Source organism: Numida meleagris, chromosome 3 (assembly GCF_002078875.1).
Source record: "Numida meleagris isolate 19003 breed g44 Domestic line chromosome 3, NumMel1.0, whole genome shotgun sequence".
Classification (NCBI taxonomy): Eukaryota; Metazoa; Chordata; class Aves; order Galliformes; family Numididae; genus Numida; species Numida meleagris.
The window spans coordinates 83902036-83910724 of record NC_034411.1 but is presented as its reverse complement, the minus strand read 5'-3'; the positions used below and the strand labels follow the sequence as shown (position 1 = coordinate 83910724).

Below are 8689 nucleotides of genomic sequence, written 5' to 3'. Positions count from 1 at the left end.
CAAGGCCTGGAGATGATGTGCGCTCCCTTAGGGCAGGGAGGGCTGCATTCTCATTTCAAAGCTGGCCTACGAGCCTCCAACACGTAGTACTGCTGAGCAATGCTGGAAGCCCTCAAATGTAGGTATGCTCAGTTGTCAGCCCTCTCTCACAGCAGTGCCCACAGGTGGTGAGCCAGCAGGCACTCACCACCTCACCTCCTTACACTCCACTGCAACATCTTGATGAGACTCCTCGACTTTGTAAGAGAAACATTTCCAAAGGCATGCAGGCAAGCTCTGTAAAATACCCAGTGATTCGCCATGCTAAGTATGCCTGGTCCCAGCTGAGCCAGACTTCAGCAACCAAGAACCAAAACAAAAAACAAATGTGTTTCTCCAGGGCAAGCCCTCTGTAATGCATCGAGGTGCAGCACGAGGCTCGTTGATCTGCCAGAAGCCCTGCAAAGGGGCTGCAGGCTGCTGCAGTGCCCCTTTCCCAGGAGGCCTCAGCTGGAGGAGATGGAGGTTTTGCATCACACAGTGGGGGTGGGTGGATGTGTCAGTCCTGACAGCTGCTTCGTGCCCCCCTTGGAAAAGGTGGAATGGTGGGAAGGCAGGGATCCAGCAGTGAAAGTGGCAGCCCCTTGCCTCTCCCCCTCTCCCCCCCCCCAACCCCGCTGCCGCCTCCTGATGTTCTGGGGAAGTGTGAGGGTGATTTGGGGAAGAACACTGCAGGGAGACCAGAACGTAGGTTGAACCCACGAGAGAGAGGAGGTCTGAGCGCAGCCTTTGTACGTGGGGTCCTTCCGAGCAGCAGTGTAGGGATGGAGCAGCCAGGGGATCTCTGCCCCTGCTGCAAAGGATAAATCACCCAGCCCAGGGTGCTGCATTTTAATGCAGGAAGTGTTCCCACTCTCCTTGTTTTCTGCACAGCCACAAAGCTCCCTGTCTGTGGCGAGGCAGCGCCAAGCTCCCAGCCCCCCTCATAGAAGTGGCTTTGTGGAGGAATGTAACATTGACACGTTGTTAGGAGAGGATTTTCTTTAAGGGCAGCCAAGCTCCAGTGCTGTGGGAGAAGAAAAGCTGAACTTGCTCCAGCTGCCGCGGTGCCAGCGGGGCTGAGAGGGACAGGGGACACTTCTGGTGCCCCGCAGGTCTCTGCGAGCACCTCACAGCTCGGCGCGATCTGAAGCGACGGGGAAGCTCCGCTCCCGTCACCTCCCGGAGAGGCGGCGGGAATGGCATTTAGCGTCGCTTAGCGCTAATTAGCGCTAATTAGCCCCCGGGAGGCCGCGGAGCCCAGGGCGAGCAGCTCCCGCGGGGCACGGCGTGACCCAGGGACGAGGATCTGTCCCCGCGTCCCTGGGGAAGGGGACGGAGTGACAGCTCTGCCGGGTGCACGGGCCCGTCAGAGCTCCTCAAAAATAGGCTGAATTCCAGAGCCTGCTATGTAAAACATCCATTTTTCTGTCCTTAGTAGAGAGGACAGAGAACGCTTTAGGGCAAACGCTCTATTTTGCCTTGAATTCTCAAACATGTTGGCAATGCGTTTTCTTTCCGTCAGTCTCCGTCACGTTTTAATTCTTGCCCCTACTTGTGGCTTTCCCTGGATATTTCCTGCGTAAACAGCATTGTTACAGAGGGCAGCAGTTTTATTCTTCACTTGTTTAGCATGGTGTTTCAGTGTTTTGTGCGGGAGTGCGGCTGAGAATTTTAACACTAATGCAATTATTTCAGTGTTTTATTTACTTATTTTAATGCTTTGGACATTGTTCATTCGGCCGTTACTGAAAGTAATGATCAGTTAGCAATTTGAGCCTCACAGTGCTTCTCCATAGCAGTATACTCTGTGTCTTCCAATTCAGTGTTTGAAGCATTTTTTGCCTTTTGAGAACGTTAAAAACCCTGCAGGAGAGGTGTATTGGTTCGTTTTCTGCAGATTGGTTCCTATTTTTCAAGCAGATCTGTTTGCATGAAACTGGCTTGTAGTTCAGTTGGAGGCTTTGTTGAAGGATCAGAGCGTAGAATTTTCCTACCACAGACATTATGCAATTCATCACTTGTGTCAGCAGACATTAGGCAAGAAAGGGGAAATTTGCTTTTACAGGTAATCTGGTTCAAGTTAGATCAGCATAGGTAGTAAAAACCAGGTGACCAATAGCAGGGAGGTGTTTCTTGTTGCTGAAATTCACAGTGGTGACAGAAAGTGCAGCTTTATTAGCATAGGTTGAGTTTTAAAAACAACGGTGGTTGTTTGCCTCTGTGAGAGGGCTCCGGAGTTAGTAAGATTGCATTTTAAGAATTTGTGAATTACTTTGAGGTTTGGTACTGACATTGCCTAGCAATGGCCTCTGGAAGGGAATTGCAAAGACCTGACAGCTTTCTACAAGATTATGCATACCCTCCCATCCTTCAGATTTGCTTTCATCAAGCTTGACTATATGAAATGCAAAATCTTTTCCAAAAACTGTTTCCAGCCTCTTTCAAGAACCATGACGTAAATAGAGAACATTTAGATTAAAGCTTTCTGCTTCTTTTTTGAACCTCTGAAGAATTTTACAATTTTGAATATGATAAATGGCTTAGGAAAACGGATGAAAGATGGTATTTTTCCTTTTCAGATATGTGTAGCATTTTACAAAAGATGTGACAAGTACACAATGGATGATTGTGTTTCTAAAAGTGCTGAAGAATGTTCAACAATTAAAGGAATTAGGTCAAAAAAGGAGGCTGTAACTATTTTTTTTTCTTTTAATAAAATGGTTTGGAAATACGAAGTTTAATCAGCATGTCTTCCATAGGCAGATCATCTTTGGTGTCACTGATTAAAGCAACATTGAAAACCACCACATTTTCACTAAGACCTAGTTTCATTATATCTTGATGCTTTTCCATAGCCTTACATCTGATGTGCTTAGCCTGGATCAAAGCACTGGCAAATAGATCTCAGTGAACACTCTGGCAAGGGCCCGAGTCTAAGGGCTTAGGGGAATTTGCCCTCTTGATCTTCAGTGCTGTGACTGAAGTATCTCATGAAGTTTCTGTCAATATGACGGGGCTTCATTCTGACTTCTGTGGACCTGTAAGCCTTTGCATTAAGTTAATCCATGTATTTTTATACGGGGTGATAATAAGAATGCAAAAAAAAATGTGTTTTCTAATTGCGACCACTACAAGGCAATAATGCTGTTGTGTGGTTTGGTTTCTTTATTTTAATGGTTGACTTAGAGAGAAGCTTTGTTTTGGGGTTTTCAGTTGTAAAACAGTTAAAGTAATCAGTTTGTCCTCTTACATTCATCCAGCAGAAGGAAGGAAGGGGGGTGAGGGGATAGTCACATTAAGTCACGTTATGGTAGGAATGTAGCGTTGGTCTGTTTTGTTGCAAATCATAATGCTGCATGTCAGCATCTCAGCATGCAGCAGCTGTTGGAGTTCGTTTGTTTGTCTGTTTGTTTTCTGATTTCAGACCTGAAAACAACAGAGATCTCTCAAAATATTTACTACCAGTGTCCCTTTAAAACTATAATTTAGGATACATTGTTGCATAATAGCAAGATGCAGATAGTTTCATGGCATATATGCATTTTTTTCGTGCTGTTCAATGAATGCCTGCCTCTTGTTGCACACACTGAAGATGAATTTCTAATTTTCACCGCATAGTCACCAGAGGTGAGTAGCTGGCTGAGTAGGTTGGACGTCTCATTTAAAAAAAAAAGTCATATTCTGGAGCAACACGTTATAGCATGGCTCTGTTAGAGAGTTTACACTGTTAAATCAGTGCAGGGTTTGTCTAGGAAGATCTAAAATTACTAAATGGAGTCTAACATCCTTCCATGTCTATTGTTATATTTAAAATCTGGTGTTTAACAAATATTTTGTATTAAAGCAACATTTATAAAATCCAAAATAAATAAATCTATTTTACAAAATAGTGGAAGTGTACAATAAAATACTTGAAAGACTTGTAATAATTTATATATACTTCTTCATGCAATAGGACTTTTATATAAAACTTCTGGGTTCAAAGGGACAAAGGAAGGTGAACGCTAATGCAAGGACAGGCTTTTTAATTTTGTGTGAAAAGTTTTTTTTCTTTATGACATAATATATTGTATGAAAACTTACGTGCTAAAATTTTTACTCATGCTGTTCATGAGCAGTGAAAATCTAGAATGTACAAAATAATTTTACAGAAGATATTTTTTTCACAGGAATAGAATATTTCTCCTAAAAAGTTTATGACCAAAATATGCATGGAAACTTTCATAAAATCAGAGTTTCTGTTTTGCAGGCCTGGTTCCCCATTGAAAGAAAGAAATGTTTCAAAATCTCCTATGGATTCCAGTAGGCTTCATGTAATGCCCTTTTGGACTTAATTTGCTAAAAGAAAAAGATCACCCTAAACATTTATAATCTTAGTACACATTTGGTTACTCTGGACTACTCACAAGAAGATACTTTATCAAAGCCATGACAGTTTGATTTCAGATCTTCGTTTTTTTTAGGTGATGCACTGTAGGAAAAGCATTAATGATAAAAATCTTTTAAACAATAAGCCCTACCTTTTTCTTCAAGGATTATATGTTATTATCATTAATGATTGTATTTCAGTTGGCAGTGTATTGATCTATTTTACTTTAGTAAACTATGAAAGTTCTTGCTGTTTTGATGTAAAATTTAGAACTTTGTGTGCAAGACTAGTCAGCACTTCATATATAACTTCATATATGTGCTGAATTTGATAGGCTTTGGATCAACACATAACTGATATCTTCAAAAAGGAAAGTGCCTAGACAATACCCACTGCAGTAGGAAAAGCCCATTTAAATAGCTTTGTTTCCAGTTATTTGTCTTTTTAGTAAATATACTTCATTATGTATATCCGTCTGAGTTGCAGTTTCATTGATATTACAGATTGTATCAGTGTTTTGTTTAAGACTTCTCACACTGAGGGGATGGCATGTTATTTATTTTGGGAGGAAATATCAGCCTGCTGCAAGAGTTTGCTCTGCCTTCAGTGAGATCACAGGTGTACTGTATGGACATGAGCACTGGTTTTCCTTGAGCTCACTGCTTGGATATAACATTGGTGATTTCAGTGAAATAGCATGCTAGAAGCTGCTTTGTAACTTCAGCTGGTTTTTTTTGTTCAATAAATGACCATTTTCACTTGAATTGAACATTATTGTGCATAAACATAATGGAGACCTGCTCTCAGCTGGAGAGAGAGCATTATGTTTATGCACAAAAATGCTGTTGAAGGTCTCTATTCTAAATAGGATCTAAATAGAAAACAGTGATAAAGAATGGGGAATATATATAATTAAATTAAACGTTGAGACTGAATTCAGAGAATATTTGAATTAGGAACAGAATTCCAGAATTAGGAACAGCTCTTCCTGCTGGTTCTTCTGAACTCAATAGCACTGAGTCATGTACCATCAAACATTTCACACCAGTCAGGTGTTATTTTTTCCTTTGCCATACTGGTAAGCTGTGCCTTTTGTCCTCAAATACTTTTATTACACTTTAGGTGTGCAGAGTACACAATGTCTTTGCAGCATTTTAGACCTCGTCCTTGCACGTCCTATAGACTAATGTGTAAGTGTTCACCTGTAGAACAGGCATTAACAGATGTTAATGGTGATTCTGTTTACATAGTGGTATTAGGTCTCAGTGACATTACATGGAGTTATATTATGACATAATGGAGGTACTGCATTTCTTACTACGTAGTTTCCTATGCATATATATGCTATAAATTTAGTTAATACAGCGATTATGTAGTCTAGCATGTGTTCTTTTAAAATAAATTTATCCTCTCCTTTTCAGATCTAAACATACTGCTGTTTTGTTTAGTTTTGTTCTTGCAGAAGCATGGAAAAAATCTGCTTTGTGTGTTGGTATACACAGAGGAATTTTCAGAAGAGAATTTCTTTTTCTCGTCTTAGGGAATTAATTTTATCAAAGGATTCTAACTCAAAGTTGCAGTCTTCAAATTGAAGTTTAGCTGTTCATTTATAAATATGCAGTAATTGTAATAAAACAAAGGTCATTGCAGAATTCCATTGAGCATTATTTGCATTCACTGTTAACAAGAAATATAAAATACTCTTCAGGATAAAGAAAGTTGTACACGGTGTAAAGTACAAATTTACAAATTATGTACCACTGATTTATGAATATTTCAGTTGGAGCCCCATTTTATGCTAGTTAAATCTCAAGAGGAAGAAAGTCAAAATTTTTCAGAGCTATTCTCGGTTTTATTAATCTCTAAGAGAAGTTGCAAGTAAAGTTTATATAAAATTACCAATGATGTTTTTTCTGATGGACTAGCCATGATCAAAATGAACAAAACCAATCTGTAATGACACTGTATGGAACTAGTATTGTTGCTTTACTCTGCAGTGGCCAAATTATTGTCCTTACTCAAGACAAATTCTCAGTGCTATAAACACATTTTCATCTCAGTAAAGATTAGAGCCCACAGAATACATGTGAAAAAGTGATACCGTATATTTCTTCTATCAATTGAAAATTATTTCATTATTTGTATTAATTTTATCTTTTCAGACATAGATTTTTTTCTCTTTAGTTTTACTTCTGAAGCCATTCTTAACACTTGATAGAGTGAAGCAGCACTATGAAAATGCACTATTTTGTATCTGCTTGCTGTCTTTCTCTTTTAGCTGATAGCCTCTTCATGCATTTTCCTTTGGTTTCCAGTTTTCGTTCTTTATTATTTGAAGGTGAAGCAAGACATGATATAGTCAGATTAGCATTCTTTGTGTGCAACTGAAATTTAGGATAAAGCTATTTTCAGTTACTCAGTTCAAATTTCATTTATATCTCCCCAAAATCACAAGAACACGACACAACAAAAAATATAAACTTTGAATGTCACTCATGTTTTAGTAGTTTGATAGAAAATTGGTAACAGTGGAGGAATAATGAGCCATTGCTTCTTTGGTCATTTTTCACCAATTCACTCTCTCAGTAGATGTAAAACAGTTTGGGAGTTGGCTTTGGTTCCTAGTGTTCTTTATGTACTGATTCCTCAGTTATCAGTTATGTAGAGACATTGTTTGTTTATATCATGATTTATAACTTTCAGCAATAGCTGGTATCATGTGCTATTAAGCATTCTTCACTGAAGGCTGATGGGGGGCATGCAGGATGAAAAGAGCAATTCTCCAGCTCTTAGCTGTGGAAAGTGGAACCAGATTTCCAACCTTACCTCTTCTAACTACAGCTGGAAATGCCTTCCGTTAAAAGGGCATTTTTTCAAACTTGACTTCAACTGTGGTATGTTACCACAAATTGCTAGTGTCAGTCTTAAACCACATTACTGCTGAGAAGGCTCTGCCTTCACTCCTTTCTCTTTGTTGAACTATTTCAGCTCTGCAGCCAAGCAAAAAACTATTCACCATTGTTGTTGTTTTTTTAATTTTGTTCTGTTTTTAATTTGTTTGATTTTTGTTTGTTTTTGGGTTGGATAATCTCAGTGTTGGGTGAGTGTGCTACAGTGGCACTGTGGATCCTCCATCAGTCTGAAAAAAAGGAACAAGAAGCAGCTGGAAAGAAACAGCTGTACTGATTTAGCCAGGTTTAGACTGGCTTAGGCCAAATCAAAAAGCAGTCAGAACATATCACTCTTGCCCATTCTTTTACATGTGTTAGCAGCCAATTTCATCATACTGTATTTCTAGGCAGATATACCAGGTTCAGTTACCGTGTTAAGAATGGACACTTATAGTGTGCATGATACGTGTTCACCCGGGGCTTCCTACTGACCACTGAAGAGTTGTGCAAATCACTGTGGAAGTCTGCAGAGAGCGCCCAGGGATGAGTCTACAAAGTCTCATTGCTGTAGTGCAGCTGGAGAGGTCTTAAATTACTGATCAGAAAATCAGGCAATTTAATTAGTGCAATTTATTGCCGTGGAAGAATAGTGTTGCACATCTTTAATGTAAGAAGCTATTTTTTTTCCTGAAAAAACTTCAGAAAATTGTAAATCTTAAGATTTCATGTAGAATCTTTCTTTGAATCGTGAATCATTCATTTTTTTTCTTGCACATTTTTCCTTTATTTTGCTTACCTAACCATTAATATATTCTTTGCAGTCCTTTCTGTTATGTATACATAGAAGTGAATTATCTGCAAAGCTGGGCACTTCAGCTTGAACAATAATGAGTTATGCTTTTATCCTTGGACATGTTTTGTTCATTCTGTGGCATTGTCTGATATCTGCAGTGATTGGCACAGAGGTGCTCTGTACTGGTAGATTTGAAGGTTGATGGATGTACTTCATACTGACAAGGAAAAGGAGGAAAAAGATACAGAACTGCAGGAGTAATACAAATACAGAGCCCAGTCCAGCTGGTCCTTTCTGAACCAAATGTCTAGGAAACCACTGACAATACAGAAAGCATCATGAAGCTTTGCTTTCCTTGAAGGGGTGGACGGCGCCGAGACTGGGGTATTAGCCAGTCCCAGCATCTGATAAAGCTGTGGGAGTTATGCATAGGACCATAGGGGTTCAACTGATTAGGCTGTTATTTGGGTTCGTAAATCCAATAGATAAGAGGCTAAATGCTTGAAGGAGAATTACAATCAGAAGAAAAGTTTGATAATTCATTAAACATAACTGGAGCAAGTCCTGGAACCTACACTTTCCTGTTTTACAACAAATGTTCAAATTCTTACATGT

General features: G+C 39.6%; 1 protein-coding gene across 8 annotated transcripts in view; it reads left to right on the top strand.

The window, feature by feature from the left end:
- ADGRB3 (adhesion G protein-coupled receptor B3) overlaps positions 1-8689 on the top strand; it is a 463944-nt gene that overhangs the window by 3879 nt on the left and 451376 nt on the right. The gene's annotated exons all lie outside the window — the stretch shown is intronic.